The 21959-nt window shown below is 39.0% G+C and overlaps 1 protein-coding gene across 6 annotated transcripts in view; it reads left to right on the plus strand.

The window, feature by feature from the left end:
* Window positions 1-21959, plus strand: part of LOC115257156 (uncharacterized) — a 771557-nt gene that overhangs the window by 342784 nt on the left and 406814 nt on the right. The window contains exon 2 of one of the 6 annotated variants that reach the window (XM_062846037.1): window positions 6650-6791. The exons of 4 other annotated variants lie outside the window; for them this stretch is intronic. The gene's annotated coding sequence lies outside the window, so the exon portion shown is untranslated. Of the gene's footprint in view, window positions 1-6489; window positions 6792-21959 lie in introns of those variants that run through there. One more of the 6 variants, XM_062846038.1, reaches the window with a different exon arrangement.

Here is a 21959-nt window from a genome sequence, read left to right on the forward strand (position 1 = left end):
CTATTCAAAAAAAGCGATTACGGCACCGATTGATTCCGTTCTTTTTTTTTGCTTTCATGGGTGCTCACTTCTAACAAAAAAATACAAAAATAAGAAACTAAACAAACAGCGCCTAAATCCTTTGTTTTTCGTAGGATGGAAATGGGAGCCACAAGCTTAATAAGGGAACCAATATCCTACATGTAAGGGGCTGTCCATTTATTACGTAATGGGATTTTTGTGATTTTTCGATACCCCCTCCCCCCTTGTAAGATTTTTTGTATGAGAACCCAAATATTTTTGTATGGCACGTAAGATTTCTCGAACCCCCCTCCCCCCATAAACCCTTACGTAATTAATGGACAGTCCCTAAACGAATAATATCAATAATGAAATCCCATTTCTTCGCCTTACTTTGCGTAGGGTATAATACAAGTACAAAAGTTTGGGTCTCCAGTTAGCCTAGTGGTTAAGGCTATGGATCGCTAATCCGGAGACGGCGGGTTCGATTCCCGTTCCGATAGGGAAAATTTTCTCGACTCCCTGGACATAGTGTATCATTGTACTTGCCTCACAATATACAAATTCATGCAATGGCAGGTAAAGAAAGCCCTTCAATTTATAACTGTGGAGGTGCTTAAAGAACACTAGAACACTAAGTTAGAAGCGAGGCAGGCCAAGTCCTAGTGCGGACGTAGAGCCATACCCAAGTAACAGAACTAGCTGAATAACAGTTTCTTAAGCTAAAGTTTGCTTAAGAGTAGTTTATTCCACTCTTGTACTGCAAAAATGTTTGTTGGTAAAGAAGAAGAGAAGAAGTCCAAAAGTTTGGTAGCGTCACAAAATACTTAGTGCCTTTTTTTCCGGTTCTGATTTAATTGACCGAATGCCATTTTGTCGAATGCCGTTTGGTCGAACGCCGTTTGGCTGAAAAGGGAAAGATGAGCTTAAGCGATCATGCCTCTGTTTCAATGTTATATCAATGGTACTCGAAAGAATAGCCTGTGATTCAAAGAAGAAAAAATCCCTGACTTAAATATTCGCAGTTTCAACGCAAACCAATCTCGTAATGTTAAAATTAGAAAAAATGCGTATCATTGAAAAAAGGAAATATTTCCGATGATCATATTTGCATCTATAATATTAGCTAGAGTTTGTCCGCATTTTTAAATTCTTTTGATCACAATACGGCCAAACGGCATTCGACCAAACGAGGGAAAATCTCTAATGGTAGAATTCACAGTAAGGAAGTTTGAAAATACAATAACAGTATTACTCGAAAGAATAGCCCATTTTTAAAAGAAGGAAAAATCTAAGGTGAAGAGAGCCGTTGTGTCGCTTTTCATAATACAGTATTCTTGCAACAGCTTGTTATCAAAAGAAGGGGATTTGGAATCTATGACAAAAAGTCGAAAGGCACAAGTTGGAAGGACAAAAGGTTGAAGGACAAAAAATCGAATGGACAAAAGGTCGAATGGACAAATGGTCGAATGGGGTTGAATGGGACAAAAAATCGAATGGGACAAAAGCTGGAATGGGACAAAAAATCGAATGGGACAAAAGGTCGAATGGAACAAAATGTCGAAGGGACAAAAGGTCAAATGGACAAAAGGCCGAATAGGACAAACGGTTACATATTTCAAAGACAAAGTGGAAAACATGAAAGAGAAATCAGACTTAGACAGAAAAACGACAATTAAAATTCCGAAAAACTTCAAGAAAAAATGAACATTATTGAAAAATAGAAAAGTGTCTACTAAAACTTGCAATGGCTTATATGCCCCGAGCAGAGGAGAATAGCAAAATGATAACAACAGAATCACATAGCCTGTGTTTATATCATAATTTGTTATTTTTAACTTATCAAAATATATTTTTTTTAATAACATGTTTTGTAGGGCAATCTTATTTTGTTATCTTCAAGATATTTGGTTATATCCACAAGATAACATTTCTATATTAAACTTTATTGTAGAACAAATTTAGTTATAATTCTACTATAGAGAATGGTCAAATATGTGATGAACAATAACACAACAAAAACAAGTTCACAAATTTCCTGTTATTAAGTTGTAATTAATCTAACAAAACATGTTATTGAATTAGTCTTTCAGGAACATTTTTTTGTTATTTTGCCGCTTATGACACGCAAGTTTATTACAAAACATGTTATGCTAATAACATAAAAATTACTGATTCCATTACTCAGTTATTAAGCCAAAATAACATATTTTATTATGCTGTTGATATTTTCTTCTGCTCGGGGTATGCAGCAAATGATTACCGCATTGCAATTCGGAATGGATGCCCATAATAGATATGGGCCCATAAAAATACATAAAAATAAGGCTGAACGAGAACGTCAATTTGTGTACCGCACAGATAAAAATAATGAGATTTACACGTCATGTAAATTTCATTTTAGACATGTAAACTTATTGTTATGATGGTTTACATGATATATCATGTAAATTTGTGTTATATGTCATGTAAACATTCAGAGTCATGCTGAATTACATGACATATAATGGAAGTTTACATGATATGTCATTTAAACTTTTATGATATCCCACGCTCCAATTATGTGCATCATATGTCACAGAATTTTACACTCTTCTTTCGATCTGTGCGCTCCTTATTTATTGGTAAATCATGCATTCTCAGTATTTCAAACGCGCCTCAGCATACTTATCATTTAGCGAATGAAAATTTAGACATTTGTGGTAAAAAATATACTCCATATTGCTATAACTGAGTATATTTCAGCAGCTTATTTAATGCACCCGTAAAATGTTGAAAATTAATATAAAAATTTAGAAAGATTATATTTGTTGAGTCTTGTCTATGAGGATCCGCATTAACATAGGACAACTATGCTGCACACGGTAGGACATAAACAGCCAAAAAAAGTTTACACTTGGAAAATTACTTTCCATTACCGTCGTCAATCAAGGGGCTTTTACATTCTTCATGATGAAATGTATTATTTCTTTATTGAGTTATTTCATGATGTTTATATTGTTATTTCAATTTAATGTGTAGCAACTATAGTAAAATTATGGGCCAATTGTTTAAATGCAACTGTTTTAAATATGGAAACATGCATTTTAGTTTTTATAGTGCATTTTTTTTTCATTGTCGCAAAAATCCTTTGTCGTACATTTTTCAGCTTCCGTCCCATCTGTCTATTTTTTTCGTTATGTTCTAAATTAGTTCCAAGTGCAACATGTTTATAACAATCAATATCAATGTTTTGGTTGATTAGGTTTTTAAACGGTTGTAACTAAGATTCGTTGAAACAATCAGATTATACCTCAGGTACAAATTGGTTTCGCAGGTTGCAACTAACGATGACGTTTGTTCGCTAGTTGTTATAGACATGTTATAGCTCAGTTTGGTTTTAACAGCAGGATTTCAATAGGTATTAATTTTGTTTCACATGTTTGTATTTTCTGAATACGAATGAAAACATCCGTGATCACAATATTTAATAACTCATTGTTTCATGAAACCCAGTTGCAACATGTTTGCAACGATGATCATTTCTGTTTTAGTTGCAGGTGCTACTTGGGGACAAATGAGTCAAATGATTGCCAGATGATCGAAAACATTCTTGGGGATAGGAGATGCTGGGCAGAGACTAATGGATCTCAATAAAATCTGAATTACGCAAAATGCCCAATCTTTACAATACTTCTGATTTACTCATGTTTTGTTTTCTTAACAGAATAATAGTTTTGCAATGATATAGTCGAAGCCAGAATACACTTCTATCAAGTGAATTACTTTATCCCGATTAGAAAGGCATAACAAAATTATAACCGATTAAGTTATTTATTTCAAAGATTTTTCATAACAGAATGAGTTATAAAATTCGCCGGTTAGGTGTTAAAATAACAAAAATTATATCTAAAATTGCTCTAGTCATAACATAATTATAACAGGTCTTGATACAATTATAACAAGCTTATAACAAAATGAGATATAAAAAATCAATCAAATTATATCACATGTTGTTATAAAGCAGTTATAAATATATTGGGTAAAAATTAAGTAGGGTAAAAATTAACTCATTTTTGGGGTATCAATTTTTAGAGTGAAATTTTATTTTTTGTAAAAAGTTACTGGCATCAAAAAACTTCTCCACATAGTATACATAAAACCCAGGGATTCGAACCTAGAACAGGAGCTCGTCGTTTTTACCAGTGAGGCCATCACAGCACTTGAAGTGAGGGGCGATATATGCTGAAATGGTTCTTCATATTGGTAGCTCCACTATAAATAGACTCGCTGATCCAACATACCGGAGAGGGAAAGTATGACGTCACCATACCCAGTTATGACGTCACCATGCACGTTACTACAGCCCATTAAGTCCCTCAGCTTCAATGGCGTGTGCGCTCGTTGTGCACTAGAGCCAGCGTTCACTACTTCGGAGCTGGAGCCCACATCGCTGTACCTACGAGAATGGACGTCACACGAAACTGTTTTTAATACAGTTGATAGCAATTATATCTTCGTATTATTAACTAAGTTGAACAAATAGCTAATGACTTTCAAATAGTGAGAAGTGTGTAACTAAGCACTAGTTGCGCCAGCGTTTATTTAAATGTTTAAAGCGTTTTTTGGCATGTTTTATTTCATTATTATTAATTAATGATATTCCTTCTGCAAGTTTTTTCAGTAGTGTTATGGCGCTTAAGTGGTGAATGTTTCGGTAGGAATATCCACCGCATATTCTTGTAGGAATATTCCCTTGGAGGAATTTATGAATGAATTTTTAAAAGGATAGAAAAAAGCATTTCCATAATGAGACATTGGTGTAATTGTCGACATTTGTAAAGAAACCTGTTGATAAATACTTGAAGTAATTTGTTTTTGAACACAGAGCGTTCAGGAAATCCAAAGGGATATCAAGACAATTCGTTTCGCTGTTGAACAGAATATTTTATTAACTTTAACAAAACAATTACAGTTCATTTGCTAGTACATAACTATTTTAATCGGCAGATATACATACACATATTATCTATGCGGAAAAAAGCTGTAGTTAATTGTAGTGATATTTACAACAGAGACTGAGTGACCACATACTAAGAAATTTCTAAGAAATTGGAATTGGATTGAAAAGTTTAACTTCAAAACTAGAACTTAATTAATTACTGAGATCCTTCAGAATTTCTGATGGATTTCCCTGACGGAGAATCCTTTAAGGAATTTTTTATGCATAGGCTGAAGTAATTTGTTAAGAATGTCTTAAAGAATCTTCCTTTTGGATTCTCTGAAGAAATTCTCAAGGGACGAAATGTATGTTGGATTTTAAACTTAAGTTAAACCTTGCGGGAAATCCCTATGACGAATGATCTGTATATGTACTGTACTCAATTAGTAGTTTGAGTTGAGAGCTCCGGCAGATCAAAGGTGACGTAATCTGGTCGGTAAAATATAATTGGTGAATTGGAATGTGTTTTCGTGTTCTATGATCAGAGATGATGGTTCATAGGAGTGGTTTACTTGGGATCTCAACATGTATATGAACTAATCTTCCAACAAATCCTTGGGGCAAAGTTCTTTGAAGAATTCAAAGAGGAGGTCATGCAAAAAGTCATGGAGGTATTGTTGAAGAATTCCTTAGAAGATTACCCGGAAGAATACGTGGAGGAATTTCTTATGGAAACTCTCGGAGAGCTCTCTGGAAGAACTTCTAGTGGGCTCCCTAGAAGACCTACAAGAGAAATACTTTTAATATCCCTAGAAATATTCCCTGAAAGTACTCCATGGCCATCCATAATAAACATTCAACCGGTAAGACATGTACAAAATCCTGTAAACAAATGTAAACGCCGCAGTTTAATTACATATAACATTTTCCAATTGAGAGCCTAGGACTTCTCGACAACTTCGCTGATGAATGATGAACCGAACTTCCTAGGACAGCAGAATAATGAGATTTATCATATCAAACAGCTCATAGTAGTGAGATTCAAGTGAATTTCAAGAATCATGAACAACTTTGCTGAACATAAGAACTGTGCCGGTGATCTGGATCATGATAAGAAACATTTAAAATTACCCAATATCATCACGTAATGGTGGAGTTGCTTACCTCATTTTCCTCCTTCCAAAGTCATAAGCTTTCTGTACAAATTTGATGAAGACATGAGTTTTTTGGTAGTTCATATAATAAAGGATATCATCAATTGTGTATTTTCTAAACACAATGGTGAAATACAGCGGTTAATTTACGCACTAAACACTACCAAAAAATATTGATTAGTTACGCATTCCATTTGAAAAAATATTACTCAGTTTGTTATAATGTTGATGTAATGATGATCAAATCACATATTCATTTATTGTAACTGACTTTGTTAGAACCTTGAAATAATACAAACTAGTTTTCGTACCGATTCCAACAAATATATCTAAATATAACAAACCTTGATATAGATATCAACCGTTGATATAATTATGTTATGTTTTTGTTATGCCTTTCTGATCGGGATACGACCATTTTGTTGGTCACTGAGATAACTGATCATTTTCGTCCCGAGGACCAATTTGGCTTCGGCCTACGGTATTCTAATTGAAAACTTGATATTAATAATAATGAATCATTGTTGATGTGTTACTATACACTAATTTATAATTTCTGCTTTTATCTTTTCAGGTGATTACATTATTTGAATAAAAGGACAACTTTCATCATATTCAACCAGTCAGTGAGTGGTTGCACTGATTGACCCTAGTCGTGCATTGGCCATTGGGCTCATCATGTCCCAGGTACGCTAACCGTGCATTACGTCAGCAGGGTGAGTGTCATATAATGCACGAAGAAGGTCAAATGAACAGCCATCATCAGACTATAATAATAACACTACATATAACCGTGCTCTTGTTGCACAGGCACCGTTTGATCCGTAGACTAACGATCCTTGCTTAATAACAAAATTTCAATCCTGAAGTCTTTGTGGAAGCGCAAAGATTATAACAATATCCCAGGTTTACCTAATAATATTCCTTCCCAGCAAGCATGTTGTAGACAGTATTATTGAACTTTTTGTAAGTGAAATCACCGAGTTATGCATAATGTCACTTCCACTCATTCTTTCAATACGGTTTTTAAATTAATAAAAAATGTATTGTTTTTTTTTATTTTAAACTAAAGAGCATCTTTTTCTGAACCACCATGATTTTTTTCAGATATTTTGAACATTATTTGGTACCTGAAATTGATTTCGAAGAGATTTTTCGAAATCACCTTTTGACAGCTGGACAAGTGCTTGACAGCTACGCCCAGTACAAAATACGACGAGAAGTGATTCGACAAATCACTCTCATGCATACATGAAACTGATTTTTAAATAGGTTTTTTTTTTTATCTGTATTAACGAGATTTTTAGCCCTAGGCTAGTTCATCTCGGGACCCACGCTTTACTTCCCTTCCGAAGGAAGAACTCGCATTTTGTGAGTTTTGTCGGGAGTGGGATTCGATCCCAGGTCCTCGGCGTGATAGTCAAGTGTTCTAACCATCACACCAGGTCCGCTCCACTTTTTAAATAGGTTCCCAGGCACCAAAATTCATGAAAATTTGAATTTCGGGTCAGTTTTGCATGCAGATTTAGAATATGGAATTATCTCATCAACGCTTCTACTATTTTGGACCACTCTAATGCACACGTTGGGATAAACCTGGGTTAAACCAAGTGTGAGGCTTTAAGTTGCTGAATTGTTTTCATGTTATAACGCAGGGTATTTTAGCTCGCTTTGAAGTCAAACTTTTGCAGGGAAACTTCAAGCTTGTAGAACTAAAAAAATGTATGTTCGTTAGTTATTTCTAGCCGATCAAACGAAGCTGTGAGCAGAGCTGGAAGGTCAGTCTCATAGACCAGAGATAGTTTGCAGGATAGAGTACTGGCCAACGATTACACTTGGCGTAAATAAAAAAAAGTGGTATTTGCATTATTGTGAACAGGCAAAATAAATATCTGAGCTGCTCAGCATATGCTTTACTAGAAAATTCATCTGGCCTGGGCTGAAGATGAATGATGCGATATAGATCAACGTCAAAACAGTGCTACTTCGACTGATTGGCTTTCGATTACAGTCAATATACAGGATGATACCAGATAGCTAAGGGAAGCATTTGTTCTTAAATGATTGCAAACAATCATGTCTTATGTAGAAAAATACAAGCTTCAGCTGCAAATGGCAATCTATTCTCTGGAACTGTCAGTTGCATTTGATACATATTTGGCTTACTTCCACAACAATGCGCTGAGAATCAACCGATGAAACATTTAGTAGTTTTAATTTTTTCGATTAGAAATATCATTTTCGGCTAGATATTTTTATTTCTGAAATAAAATTTTAACAATGGTCGTTGAACATGATTAGTTTCATAGATAACTATTCTACTTTGGCAAAACTGTGTGCATTAAATATTAAAGTCACTTTTCCATGAGAATAAAATACGCTTTTTAATAAAATATGGTTCAATTTAGTTTGTTTTTTTTTTTTTTTTAATCATGCCTGTAGAGAGATATTGTACCATAATTATCATAGAGGAATGATGCTTCGATTTCGTTCAAGCGGTACCATGGAGAAAATTTGTATAGAATTTAGTAATGAAGGATTACTCAAGAAATTCAGCGCGTACTAATTATGCAATCAAATTCTCACGGCGCAGAGAATTATTCCCACATTTTCAATTAAATTCACTTCCAAGAGCAATCTACTTGAATGGAAATATAAATTTGCTTCTCTTTGACGCTGGCGGTTGATGTTTCTCGGATGATACCGCAATCAAGCGACTGGCGACGACGACGCTCCACCAGATTGGGAGTGGGGTGGCAATGAAGACTACTGCCTATAGTTGCCCACATCTGACTCTCTCTCTCTGTGTGAAAACCACCTCATTGGAAGCTACGTAGTCGTCGAGACAGCGAGATGAATGTCGAGCTGGAATTCAATTTAGAGAGCTTTCTTTGCCAGTTTCTTTCAAGAATACGTGTGAAACAGGTGCAATATGAAATTGCGTCGGAAATATGAGGATGAGCTACTCAGCGGTGACTTCGAAGGCTTGCCGTGCCTCACCATCAGGTGGCAGTATAACGTAGGGGAACTGCGGCCATAACGCCCATAGGGGGCAAGTTGCGCCACCCTTGTTTTAGGCAAACCACGTTATTTTCAGTACTTTTTTCAATTGCAATCGCTAAAATAAGAATAAAAATGCTTCTTTACATTTGAGTTTACATACTTTTACTAAAAATATTGTACAAAAACTTCAAAAAAAGATTTTGCTTACTTTTGTTGTAATTTTAGCCTGTCAAATTGTTGCACTTTTTTACATCATTTAAAACTTTTTTTTCTCGCTATCCCCATAAACTGTTTTGCACACTCCCATTGTTTGTGTACCAAGCGGAAAAAGTATCGAATTTGGCCCTTATAACTTTTTTACAAGGGTCCAAACTTCTGAGGCATGTGTGGGGTAAAATGCCCACCCCTAGTTATTTACATTAAAAAACCATTTAGATCCAAATTCTGGCACAAATTAAGTAGAACACAAGTGTGCACCAAGCAACAGCATATTTTTACTATAAATAAGTTCACTAATCACACAGTCATGCGTCATTTTGTAGTAATTATTGATAAAACAGCTCACTATGACGTTTACATGGAATTGACCCTTAATTACAGGTGATCCATAATTATGTAATGACTGTATACCATTCACGAACAATAACAGTTGTCAATAAACCAGGCGCGCAAGTATATGTACACAATTTGGCATCCTGGCGTTGGCTGTGGCTAGTGGCGCGTTTTACCCCGCATTAAAACTAAAATTCTGAAAATCAAACTTTTTTTAAATTTGAATTTTTCAGTAGTAAAACATAAAGCTGGTTTATGGTTTCTTCCATTTGGAAGGAAACATGTTGGTGCTTCATGTTAGTGCCAAAAAAATGTGTATTATAAAGTATTTCGTGGTTAAAATTGGACTCTTCCTTAACGTGGGCGTCTTACCCCCAGTTCCCCTAGATTTCGGTAGACGTGGAGCAAGATGAAAGGAAAGAAACCATAAGCTGTCTATCTCGTTTTCTCTTTCTGGCCCTCGAGGTATGGGAGGGGAAGTGTGTGGCATTAGCTTTACGGTAAGCGTCGTGAAGGTAACAGGTTTTGAAGATGATAGAATATATATTGTATATGCCGCCGAACGTGAGTGGAAAAGTGTATTCTGCTTCTGTCATTCAAGGTTGCTGTCTCGAGGAAACGCCACACCATGAACGGAAGGAACCGGGTGTTGCTCCTCGTTTACCTTCTAGGATTTTGTTAGTTTGAAAAGTAAAGGAGACAAGAGGATAGAAAAATAAAAAAAGTTTCAAGTGCGCTCAAGTGCTGTAAAAACTCACATAGATCCTTTCACGTTGCTGAAGAGATTGCTTTATTACGGCGTAAAAATTTAATTACACTGCAATTTTCTGTGTCAACTTTGGGGGAAAACTTTTTGGTTAGAGTCAGCCGACAAGAAGGAATGCACAAAATCTTGAATAAGAGTTATAAACCTACTTGCAAGTACCTACAAGTCAAACAGCCATACTGTGGGTAATAAGTTTTCAAATAATTGTGCTCAACAACAGTGGAATCAACAACAACTACATAATTTATTATTTATGTAACTAGTTGCGCTTCTACTCTTTTGCGAGTGAATTGCCTGGAGGACATATCTCGCGTTTAGCACCATACGGGCGTATCTACAATGATCGATTTCTCTTCATCGATTTTCTCTTTGGTTAGTAACTTGGCCGCTAAACCATTTTAGGTTGTGTTTGTTGTTTTAGATGCTAGGCCTAGTCGCCCTTCACTGAAACACATCGAGAGATCTTCTGAACATTGGTCGTATTTCCCAGAATAATCCGAAGAGAAAATCGATGAAGAGAAATCGATCATTGCAGATACGCCTGTATGATACTAAGCGCGAGATATGTATACCCAAAGTTGTTTTGAAAAAGCAGGTGCAAACATCTAAACGGATTACAACAAAATAATTGGAATGCAAGCTACTGATATTTCATCTACCTTTACCTATTACTGAGCGCAAGGCTAAGACATTGATTAAGATATTGATACTTTAAGAATTATTTACACCAATAGATGGGTTTAAAATGCATTTATGAATGTGCATTAAAACCTCATGTTCTGCTTTTATTAAGCCTTGTATAAAAAAGGGTCAGCTAATAAGTGTCAGTACAGTACTGTACGTATAATAATAACGCTATTCATGACAACGCCACGCGGAGATGTTTAAGGAAAAGAGCAAAAGTTAGTCTTAGGAAAATATAAGAAAGCGCATGGGCAAAAGACCGATGCAAGTTTTGATATTTTCGGCCAAATGACATTCGACCAAACGATCCAGAACCTTCAGAGAATCTTCAGGAATTTCAGAGGCTTATAACGGGCCTCGTGGGATTTTCATGGGGATTCAGGAGTGCTTTGAAGCTTAAGAGTCTTTCAGGACATTTTAAAGGGCTACAGAATATTTCAAACACGTTTCAGAGAGCCTCATAAAGTTTTAAGAATCTTCCAGTGGGTTTCACGAGCGTTTCAAAGATGCTCAATGTGTTTCATGAGGCAGTATGGGGGCATTACAGGGCAGTATGGGAGCATTCCAGGGTTTTTCAGAACAAGAACGTTTCATGGGGCATCAGAGGGTTTCAGAAAGTGTTCATGAGTATTTCAGGAGGTTTTACGAGTGTTTCAAGATGTTGCAGGGAGCCACAGGAAGGTTTAGGGGACTCAGGTGATTTCAGAGCATTTCATGGGGCGTTAGGGAGTTTCAAAAGATTTTCAGGAGAAGCTCTCTGAACCCCTTCAAAATGCCCCTTAACCACATATACTAGGTAATTTATTTGCCGCTGGCTGAAAACGGTGTAAATGGTCTTTTAGAAAACTCCGTCGAATCACCCAAAGCCATTTTAAGCGTTTCACTTCAGGGGATTCCAGGAATTAGAAAATTTCACGGGGCTTTGAGAGTGTTTAAAAAAGTTTCAGGGGGTTTTACGGGCATTTTGAGAGGATTCAGAGCCATTTTGACTTTCAAACTTTCTCACGGGACCTTCAGAACCATCAGAAGTTTTACCTGGATCGTGGAAAAGACGGAAGTAGGAGTTCTAGCTTGCGGGTTGTTTAGTAAATCACAAAAAAAAAATGTTGAAACCCTTCGTTAGAACTCCGCAGAATTCTACGATCGAACAAAATTCGCCGTCATACGAAGTTAACTATCTACAAATCGCTGATTAGACCGGTATTCCTCTATGGGCACATAGTACAGACTCTACGTGTAGATGACCAACGCGCCCTTGGAGTTTTCGAACGGAAGGTGCTGCGTACCATTTACGGTGGAGTGCAGATGCAATCCAACTAAAATGGTTCTCGAGAGTCATCTGACCGGTACAAGAAGACGTGGTGCGCAGCGAGCTAGATGGGTCGATCAAGTGGAGGACGATCTGTGGACCCTTCGCAGAGTGCGGAATTGGAGATACACAGGCACACAGTCATGGACCGGGTAGACGACTCCTACGTACAGCAGAGGACACTCAGGTCTTAATCTGACCGGTAAGGTATGGTTGAATGCACATCCCACGATAGGTCCTAACGTATTTTTTTTTTATTGCAAAGCAACGCTAAACCTGCCGTGTCCCACAAAATCCAACTATGGTTAACTTTAAACGTTAACTGAATTTGGTGATGGGAGTGAATTAACCTCTAAACTACCATGCGCCTCCATTGGGTCTCCATCTTTTGTTGGCGCTGTGAAGAAAACGATTACATGTAGGGTCTGGGACCATTTGGGCAGCAGCACCTATTTTGGGCACTTGCTGCTATAACTCAGCCAATTTTGAACCGATTGATTTGATTTTTGAAACACGATCAGGAAAGCGCAGTATCTAGCTGTGTTCAAAAATTCAGGTCAATCGGTTTGAAATTGACTGAGTTATAGCAGCAAGTGCCCAAAATAGGTGCTCCTGCCCAAATGGTCCCAGACCCCATACTTTTATGTATTGCAGAGTGTGTGTAAATCAGAGCCAGAAGTTCTACGTAAAGCACGTTTTGAAATATTTGAAAAATATCTTTTTGAACACAGTTAAATCGGCAATTGACTGTTGCCGTTTACAAAGAGCTAAAGGGTCCCATTGAAATTCGTCTGTTCAAATGATCCTACACAACCTACAACCTACCTGAATCATTCGTAAGCTTTAAGTGGCAAATGTCAGTAAGATATAAGTGTGTACATTTTTTATTATTTCGTAAGCAACAATGTTTGTTTCAAAGATCTATTTCTGCTCAAAGCTGCTACAATGCACACAAAAGCACGCGACTTTTTTCGCTTGTGTTGAATAGGTCATGAATGCCTGCCCATTTATAATATCGTATAAAAATAACAACTCATAACAATGTGACAACTCAAAAATATTCATACATGCAGTCTATCCTCAAACGCGCCATAAATCAAAGACGATCTTAATTTAGACATCATTTGGCACAACCGCGCGCCAAAGCATAATGTTGGGACGACTTTCAAAACCAGAGATGTATATGTAGCCGTTTGAGCGGATCTGGACTCTGCTTTTAGTATCTTCACTCCAACCGACTGTTGGAATGTTTGTTAACGTACTTTCCGTTGCTGCTGGGGAAAGATAGCAAGGTCATTGGCAAGTTAAAGAACTTGTCGTTTTCGGGGCTCTTGAAGGGAAGAACAACAAAAATTCCAACGCGCTCTGAATATACAGGGTGTTTGTTTCCGGACTTTAAATAATTTGGGGGCAGATAGGTCTTAATGAGACATGAAAAAGTGCCCAAGGAACATGGGGTCGCAAATCACTGCTAAGTGAGTTATTCAAAATTCTATGATTTTTAACATGCAAAACTTCAAAAAATTGTATCTCAGCTATCTTTGATCAAAATCTCAATCTTTTTGCATGAATTGAAAGCGTGAACCATTGTGCTGTTATGCTTCTTGGACAAAAACTCGATCTAAAGTGATTAACATGCTTAAATTTTGGAAAGTTTGCGGCAAAAGCCGAAAAAAACGCTCTTTTTTTAGGTATTTTTGTTGTTATTTAATGAAAACACGTAGTAAAGTAGAAAAGTGATATTCTACAAAAGATTGTTTATGTTGTTTTCTACCAAACTCTCTTTGGGACCAACATTGAATTTTTTGTAGTTTGGCCACAATAATTAATTCAAAGTTAGGTAAGAAACTCATCGAATTGCGAAAAACATCGCCCCGATTTCATTGAACCGTGCTTTTGCAGCACTTCCCGTTCGTGTGCTTGCTGTTTTCTCTCCCACCAGCAGGCAAACGAAACTATTGCAACGCACATGAATAGCCAAACATTGCCACACAACCAACCAACTGGTCCTGATTGGTGTTATGTTTGGTCGTGCATAACAAACATTGCACCAATCTGGGCGAGTTGGTCGTTCGGGTGGAGAGCCGGAGAAGTTTGTAGCCATGACCATGCATCTGTTATTGTTGATGTGGGGAATGCGCACAGTTCAAAGCGGCGCATCGAATTTCCGCTATGGCGGAAAGCAATGCGGAGGTTGCGTGCGAAAGGACGCGCGCAAGATTTTTAAAACATTGCTATGCTAGTAGCGATACTAATGTTGGTCGCCGAGAGCAAGACGAGCTGCGTGGTGTTTAAAATCCTCTGCCGAGTTGGGTTTCCTTGCACTCGCAGTCGAACTGCGGTGCTATTCAGATGGGGTGGGGTTATGCTGATGAAGTCAGATATTATTTTATTGATTTTAAATAAGTAATTCAATAAATAATTCCATAATTAATTACATACAACATTAATGTATGCTAATTTGCTAAATAAGCTGTGATTAATATTTTTTCTGGCATTACATACCATCGGGTACACAGTCTGTTCTGCACTATTTAAGGTATGAATGGGAGACATTAAGGTGGATTATTGCGGGAAGTTGGGGGTTTTAAATAAATGTTCGGTAATTTAAGATAATATTGGGGAGCATTCTGAGGGAAGTTGGTTCCTCCCAATAAGTGTTCGGTAATTTTAGGAGATAGTAAGAGGCATTCTTAGGGAAGTTGGTTCCTCCCAATAAGTGTTCGGTAATTTTAGGAGATAGTAAGAGGCATTCTGAGGGATTACGGTTCCTCCCAATAAGTGTTCGGTAATTTTAGGTGATATTAGGGGGCATTCTGAGGGAAGTCGGTAAGTGTTCGGTAATTTTAGGTGATAGTGGGAGGCATTCTGAAGGAAGTCGGTTCCTCCCAATAAGTGTTCGGTAATTTTAGGTGATATTAGGGGGCATTCTGAAGGAAATTGGTTCCTCCCAATAAGTGTTCGGTAATTTTAGGTGATATTGGGGGGCATTCTGAGGGAAGTAGGTTCCTCCCAATAAGTGTTCGGTAATTTAAGGTGATATTGGGGGGCATTCTGTGGGAAGTAGGTTCCTCCCAATAAGCGTTCGGTAATTTTAGGTGATATTGGGAGGCATTCTGAGGGAAGTCGGTTTCTCCCAATAAGTGTTTGGTAATTTTAGGTGATATTGGGGAGCATTCTGAGGGAAGTCGATTCCTCCCAATAAGTGTTCGGTAATTTTAGGTGATATTGGGGGACATTCTGAAGGAAGTCGGTTCCTCCCAATAAGTGTTCGGTAATTTTAGGTGATATTGGGGAGCATTCTGAGGGAAGTCGGTTCCTCCCAATAAGTGTTCGGTAATTTAGGTAATATTGGGGGGTATTCTCAGGAAAGTTGGGTCCTCCCAATAAGTGTTCGGAAATTTTAGGTGATATTGGGGGGCATTCTCAGGAAAGTTGGGTCCTCCCAATAAGTGTTCGGTAATTTTAGGTGATATTGGGGGGCATTCTGAGGGAAGTCGGTTCCTCCCAATAAGTTTTCGGTAATTTTAGGTGATATTGGGAGGCATTCTCAGGAAAATTGGGTCCTCCCAATTAGTGTTCGGTAATTTTAGGTGATATAAGGGGGCATTCTGAGGGAAGTCGGTTCCTCCCAATAAGTATTCGGTAATTTCAGGTGATATTGGGGAGCATTCTGAGAGAAGTCGGTTCCTCCCAATAAGTGTTCGGTAATTTTAGGTGATATTGGGGGGCATTCTAAGGGAAGTCGGTTCCTCCCTATAAGTGTTCGGTAATTTTAGGTGATATTGGGTAGCATTCTGAGGGAAGTCGATTCCATCAAATAAGTGTTCGGTAATTTTAGGTGATATTGGGGGGCATTCTCAGGAAAGTTGGGTCCTCCCAATAAAAGTTCTGTAATTTTAGGTGATATTGGGGGGCATTCTCAGGAAAGTTGGGTCCTCCCAATAAAAGTTCTGTAATTTTAGGTGATATTGGGAGGCATTCTGAGTGAAGTTGGTTCCTCTTAATAAGTGTTCGGTAATTTTAGGTGATATTGGGAGACATTCTAAGGGAAGCTGGGTCCTCCCAATAAGTTTTCGGTATTTTAGGTGATATTGGGGAGCATTCTGAGTGAAGTCGGTTCCTGCCAATAAGTGTTCGATAATTTGGGTGATATTGGGGGGCATTCTCAGGAAAGTTGGGTCCTCCCAATAAGTGTTCGGTAATTTTAGGTGATATTGGGGGACATTCTGAAGGAAGTCGGTTCCTCCCAATAAGTGTTCGGTAATTTTAGGTGATATTGGGGAGCATTCTGAGGGAAGTCGGTTCCTCCCAATAAGTGTTCGGTAATTTAGGTAATATTGGGGGGTATTCTCAGGAAAGTTGGGTCCTCCCAATAAGTGTTCGGAAATTTTAGGTGATATTGGGGGGCATTCTCAGGAAAGTTGGGTCCTCCCAATAAGTGTTCGGTAATTTTAGGTGATATTGGGGGGCATTCTGAGGGAAGTCGGTTCCTCCCAATAAGTTTTCGGTAATTTTAGGTGATATTGGGAGGCATTCTCAGGAAAATTGGGTCCTCCCAATTAGTGTTCGGTAATTTTAGGTGATATAAGGGGGCATTCTGAGGGAAGTCGGTTCCTCCCAATAAGTATTCGGTAATTTCAGGTGATATTGGGGAGCATTCTGAGAGAAGTCGGTTCCTCCCAATAAGTGTTCGGTAATTTTAGGTGATATTGGGGGGCATTCTAAGGGAAGTCGGTTCCTCCCTATAAGTGTTTGGTAATTTCAGGTGATATTGGGGAGCATTCTGAGGGAAGTCGGTTCCTCCCAATAAGTGTTCGGTAATTTTAGGTGATATTGGGGAGCATTCTGAGTGAAGTCGGTTCCTCCCAATAAGTGTTAGGTAATTTTAGGTGATATTGGGTAGCATTCTGAGGGAAGTCGATTCCATCAAATAAGTGTTCGGTAATTTTAGGTGATATTGGGGGGCATTCTCAGGAAAGTTGGGTCCTCCCAATAAAAGTTCTGTAATTTTAGGTGATATTGGGGGGCATTCTCAGGAAAGTTGGGTCCTCCCAATAAAAGTTCTGTAATTTTAGGTGATATTGGGAGGCATTCTGAGTGAAGTTGGTTCCTCTTAATAAGTGTTCGGTAATTTTAGGTGATATTGGGAGACATTCTAAGGGAAGCTGGGTCCTCCCAATAAGTTTTCGGTATTTTAGGTGATATTGGGGAGCATTCTGAGTGAAGTCGGTTCCTGCCAATAAGTGTTCGATAATTTAGGTGATATTGGGGGGCATTCTCAGGAAAGTTGGGTCCTCCCAATAAGTGTTCGGTAATTTTAGGTGATATTGGGGGACATTCTGAGGGAAGTCGGATCCTTCCAATAAATGTTCGGTAATTTTAGGTGATATTGGGGGGCATTCTAAGGGAAGTCGGTTCCTCCCAATAAGTGTTCGGTAATTTTAGGTGTTATTGGGAGGCATTCTGAGGGAAGTCGGTTCCTCCCAATAAGTATTTGGTAATTTTAGGTGATATTGAGGGACATTCTATGGGAAGCTGGGTCCTCCCGATAAGTGGTCGGTAATTTTAGGTGATATTGGGAAGCATTCTGAGGGAAGACGGTTTCTCCCAATAAGTGTTCGGTAATTTTAGGTGATATTGGGGAGCATTCTGAGTGAAGTCGGTTCCTGCCAATAAGTGTTCGATAATTTAGGTGATATTGGGGGGCATTCTCAGGAAAGTTGGGTCCTCCCAATAAGTGTTCGGTAATTTTAGGTGATATTGGGGGACATTCTGAGGGAAGTCGGATCCTTCCAATAAATGTTCGGTAATTTTAGGTGATATTGGGGGGCATTCTAAGGGAAGTCGGTTCCTCCCAATAAGTGTTCGATAATTTTAGGTGTTATTGGGAGGCATTCTGAGGGAAGTCGGTTCCTCCCAATAAGTATTTGGTAATTTTAGGTGATATTGGGGGACATTCTAAGGGAAGCTGGGTCCTCCCGATAAGTGGTCGGTAATTTTAGGTGATATTGGGAGGCATTCTGAGTGAAGTCGGTTCCTCCCAATAAGTGTTCGGTAATTTTAGGTGATACTGGGGGGCATTCTAAGGGAAGTCTGTTCCTCCCAATAAGTGTTCGGTAATTTTAGGTGATATTGGGGGACATTCTTAGGGAAGCTGGGTCCTCCCGATACGTGGTCGGTAATTTTAGGTGATATTGGGAGGCATTCTGAGGGAAGTTGGGTCCTCCCAATAAGTGTTCGGTAATTTTAGGTGATATTGGGAGTCATTCTGAGGGAAGTCGGTTCCTCCCAATAAGTGTTCGGTAATTTTAGATTAAATTGGGGGGCATTCTGAGGGAAGTCGGTTCCTGCCAATAAGTGTTCGGTAATTTTAGGTGATATTGGGTGGCATTCTGAGGGAAATCGGTTCCTCCCAATAAGTGTTCGGTAATTCTAGGTGATATTAGGGGGCATCTTAGGGAAGTTGGGTCCTCCCAATAAGTGTTCGGTAATTTTAGGTGATATTGGGGGGCATTCTTAAGACAGTTGCGTCCTCCCAAGAAGTGTTCGGTAATTTTAGGTGATATTTGGGGATATTCTGAGGGAAGTTGGGTCCTCCCAATAAGTGTTCGGTAGTTTTAGGTGTTATTGGGAGGCATTCTGAAGGAAGTCGGTACCACCAAATAAGTGTTCGGTAATTTTAGGTGATATTGGGGGACATTCTTGAGGAAGCTGGGTCCTCCCAATAAGTGGTCGGTAATTTTAGGTGATATAAAGGAGCATCCTGAGGGAAGTTGGGTCCTCCCAATAAGTGTTCGGTAATTTTAGGTGATATTGGGAGGCATTCTGAGGGAAGCCGGTTCCTACCTATAAGTGTTCGGTAATTTTAGGTGATATTGGGAGGCATTCTGAGGGAAGTTGGGTCCTCCCAATAAGTGTTTGGTAATTTTAGGTGATATTGGGAGGCATTCTGAGGGAAGTCGGTTCCTCCCAATAAGTGTTCGGTAATTTTAGATTAAATTGGGGGGCATTCTGAGGGAAGTTGGGTCCTCCCAATGTGTGTTCGGTAATTTTAGGTGATATTGGGAGACATAGCTAGGGAAGTTGGGTCCTCCCAATAAGTGTTCGGTAATTTTAGGTGATATTGGGGGGAATTCTTAGGGAAGTTGGTCCCTTTCAATAAGTGTTCGGTAATTTTAGGTGATATTGGGGGGTATTCTGAGGGAAGTTGGGTCCTCTCAATGAGTGTTCGGTAATTTTAGGTGATATTGGGGGACAGTCTGAGGGAAGTTGGGTCCTCCCAATAAATGTTCGGTAATTTAAGGTGATATTGGAGGACATTCTAATTGAAGTTGGGTCCTCCCAATGAGTGTTTGAAAATGTTAGGTGATATTGGAGGGCATTCTTAGGAAAGTTGGGTCCTCCCAATGAGTTTTTGGTAATTTTAGGTGATATTTAGGGTCATCCTGGAGGAAGTTGGGTCTTCCCAATGAGTGTTAGGAAATTTTATGTGATACTGGAGGGCATCCTGAGTGAAGTTGGGTTCTCCCAATAAGTGTTTGGTAATTTTAGGTGATATTGGGGGGGGGGCATTCTGAAGGAAGTTGGTTCCTCACAATAAGTAATCGGCGATTTTAAGGTGATATTGGGGGGTATTCTGAGGGAAGTAGGGTCCTCCAAAAAAGTGTTCGGCAATTTTAGGTAATTTAGTGAAATTTTAGGTGATATTGGGGAGCATCCTGGAGGAAGTTGGGTCCTCCCAATAAGTGTTCGGTTTTTTTTTAGGTGATATTGGGAGGCATTCTGAGGAAGTTGGTTTCGATTTGACGATATGCGTACATTTTACATGCGCCTTAATGGAGGCATGCACGCATATGGCCTCAACTTTATCATCTTATGCAACATCTTATACGATTACTGGTTGTCTGGGAAGTGGTTGGTAATTTTTGGTGATATTGGGAGCATCCTGAGGGAAGTTAGGTCCTCCCAATGAGTGTTTGAAAATATTTGGTGAAATTGAAGGACATCCTGAGAGAAGTTGAGTCCTCCCAATGAGTGTTTGAAAATTTTAGGTAACATTGAGGGGCATTCTGAGGGAAGTTGAATCGATTCTATACCATTACCCGGAATGCCATTTACCATTTACCGCAATGTACCATTTACCGGAATGTACTATTTACCGGAAACCTGTTTACCGGAATGTTTAATTTACCGGAAACATATTTACCCTCAGGGCCCATATAGCCGAGGCGGTAAACGCACGGGTATTCAGCATGACCATGCTGAGGGTGACGGGTTCGATTCCCGGTCGGTCCAGGATCTTTTCGTAAAGGAAATTTCCTTGACTTCCTTGGGCATAGAGTATCTTCGTGCCTGCCACACGATATACGCATGTAAAATGGTCATTGGCAGAGGAAGCTCTCAGTTAATAACTGTGGAAGTGCTCATAGAACACTAAGCTGAGAAGCAGGCTTTGTCCCAATGAGGACGTTACGCCAGGAAGAAGAAGAAGAAGAAGATATTTACCCTCAACCCTCAAGTAACATACTTGTCACAGAAGAGTCACGGTGGCGCAGAGTTTTGTTGCATAGAATTCATTGTGACTTACTTCTAGCAAGCAAGTATTCATATGATAAAAATAAGTCACAATGACAGCTGCGCAACAAACCCTGCGCCACCGTGACTCTTCTGTGACAAGTGTGTTACTTGAGAGATAATATGTTTCCGGTAAATAGTACATTCCGGTAAATGGTACATTACCGTAAATGGTAAATGGCATTCCGGGTAATGGTTTTCCAGGTAATGGTATAGAATCGACCCAACTTCCCTCAGAATGCCCCTCAATGTCACCCAAAATTACCGAACACTTATTGGGAGGAACCGACTTCCCTCAGAATGCCCCTCAATATCTCATAAAATTACCGAACATTTATTGGGAGGACCCAACTTCCCTAAGAATTCCCCCCAATATCACCTAAAATTACCGAACACTTATAGGAAGGAACCGACTTCCCTCAGAATGCCCCCCAATATCACCGTAAATTACCGAACACTTATTGGAAGGAAACAACTTCCCTCAGAATGCCTCCCAATATCACCTAAAATTACCGAACACTCATTGGGAGGACCCAACTTCCCTCAGAATGCCCCCCAATATCACCTAAAATTACCGAACAATTATTGGGAGGACCCAACTTCCCTAAGACTGTCCCCCAATATCACCTAAAATTACCGAACACTTATTGGGAGGAACCAACTTCCCTCAGAATGCCTCCCACTATCACCTAAAATTAGCGAACACTTATTGGGAGAAACCGACTTCCCTCAGAATGCCCCCCAATATCACCTAAAATTACCGAACACTTATTGGGAGGAACCAACTTCCCTCAGAATGCCTCCCACTATCACCTAAAATTACCGTACACTTATTAGGAGGAACCGACTTCCCTCAGAATGCCCTCCAATATCACCTAAAATTACCGAACACTTATTGGGAGGCATCGACTTCCCTCAGAATGCCCCCTAATATCACCTAAAATTACCGAACACTTATTGGGAGGAACCGACTTCCCTCAGAATGCCCTCCAA

This window comes from Aedes albopictus, chromosome 1, assembly GCF_035046485.1.
Source record: "Aedes albopictus strain Foshan chromosome 1, AalbF5, whole genome shotgun sequence".
Taxonomy (NCBI): domain Eukaryota; kingdom Metazoa; phylum Arthropoda; class Insecta; order Diptera; family Culicidae; genus Aedes; species Aedes albopictus.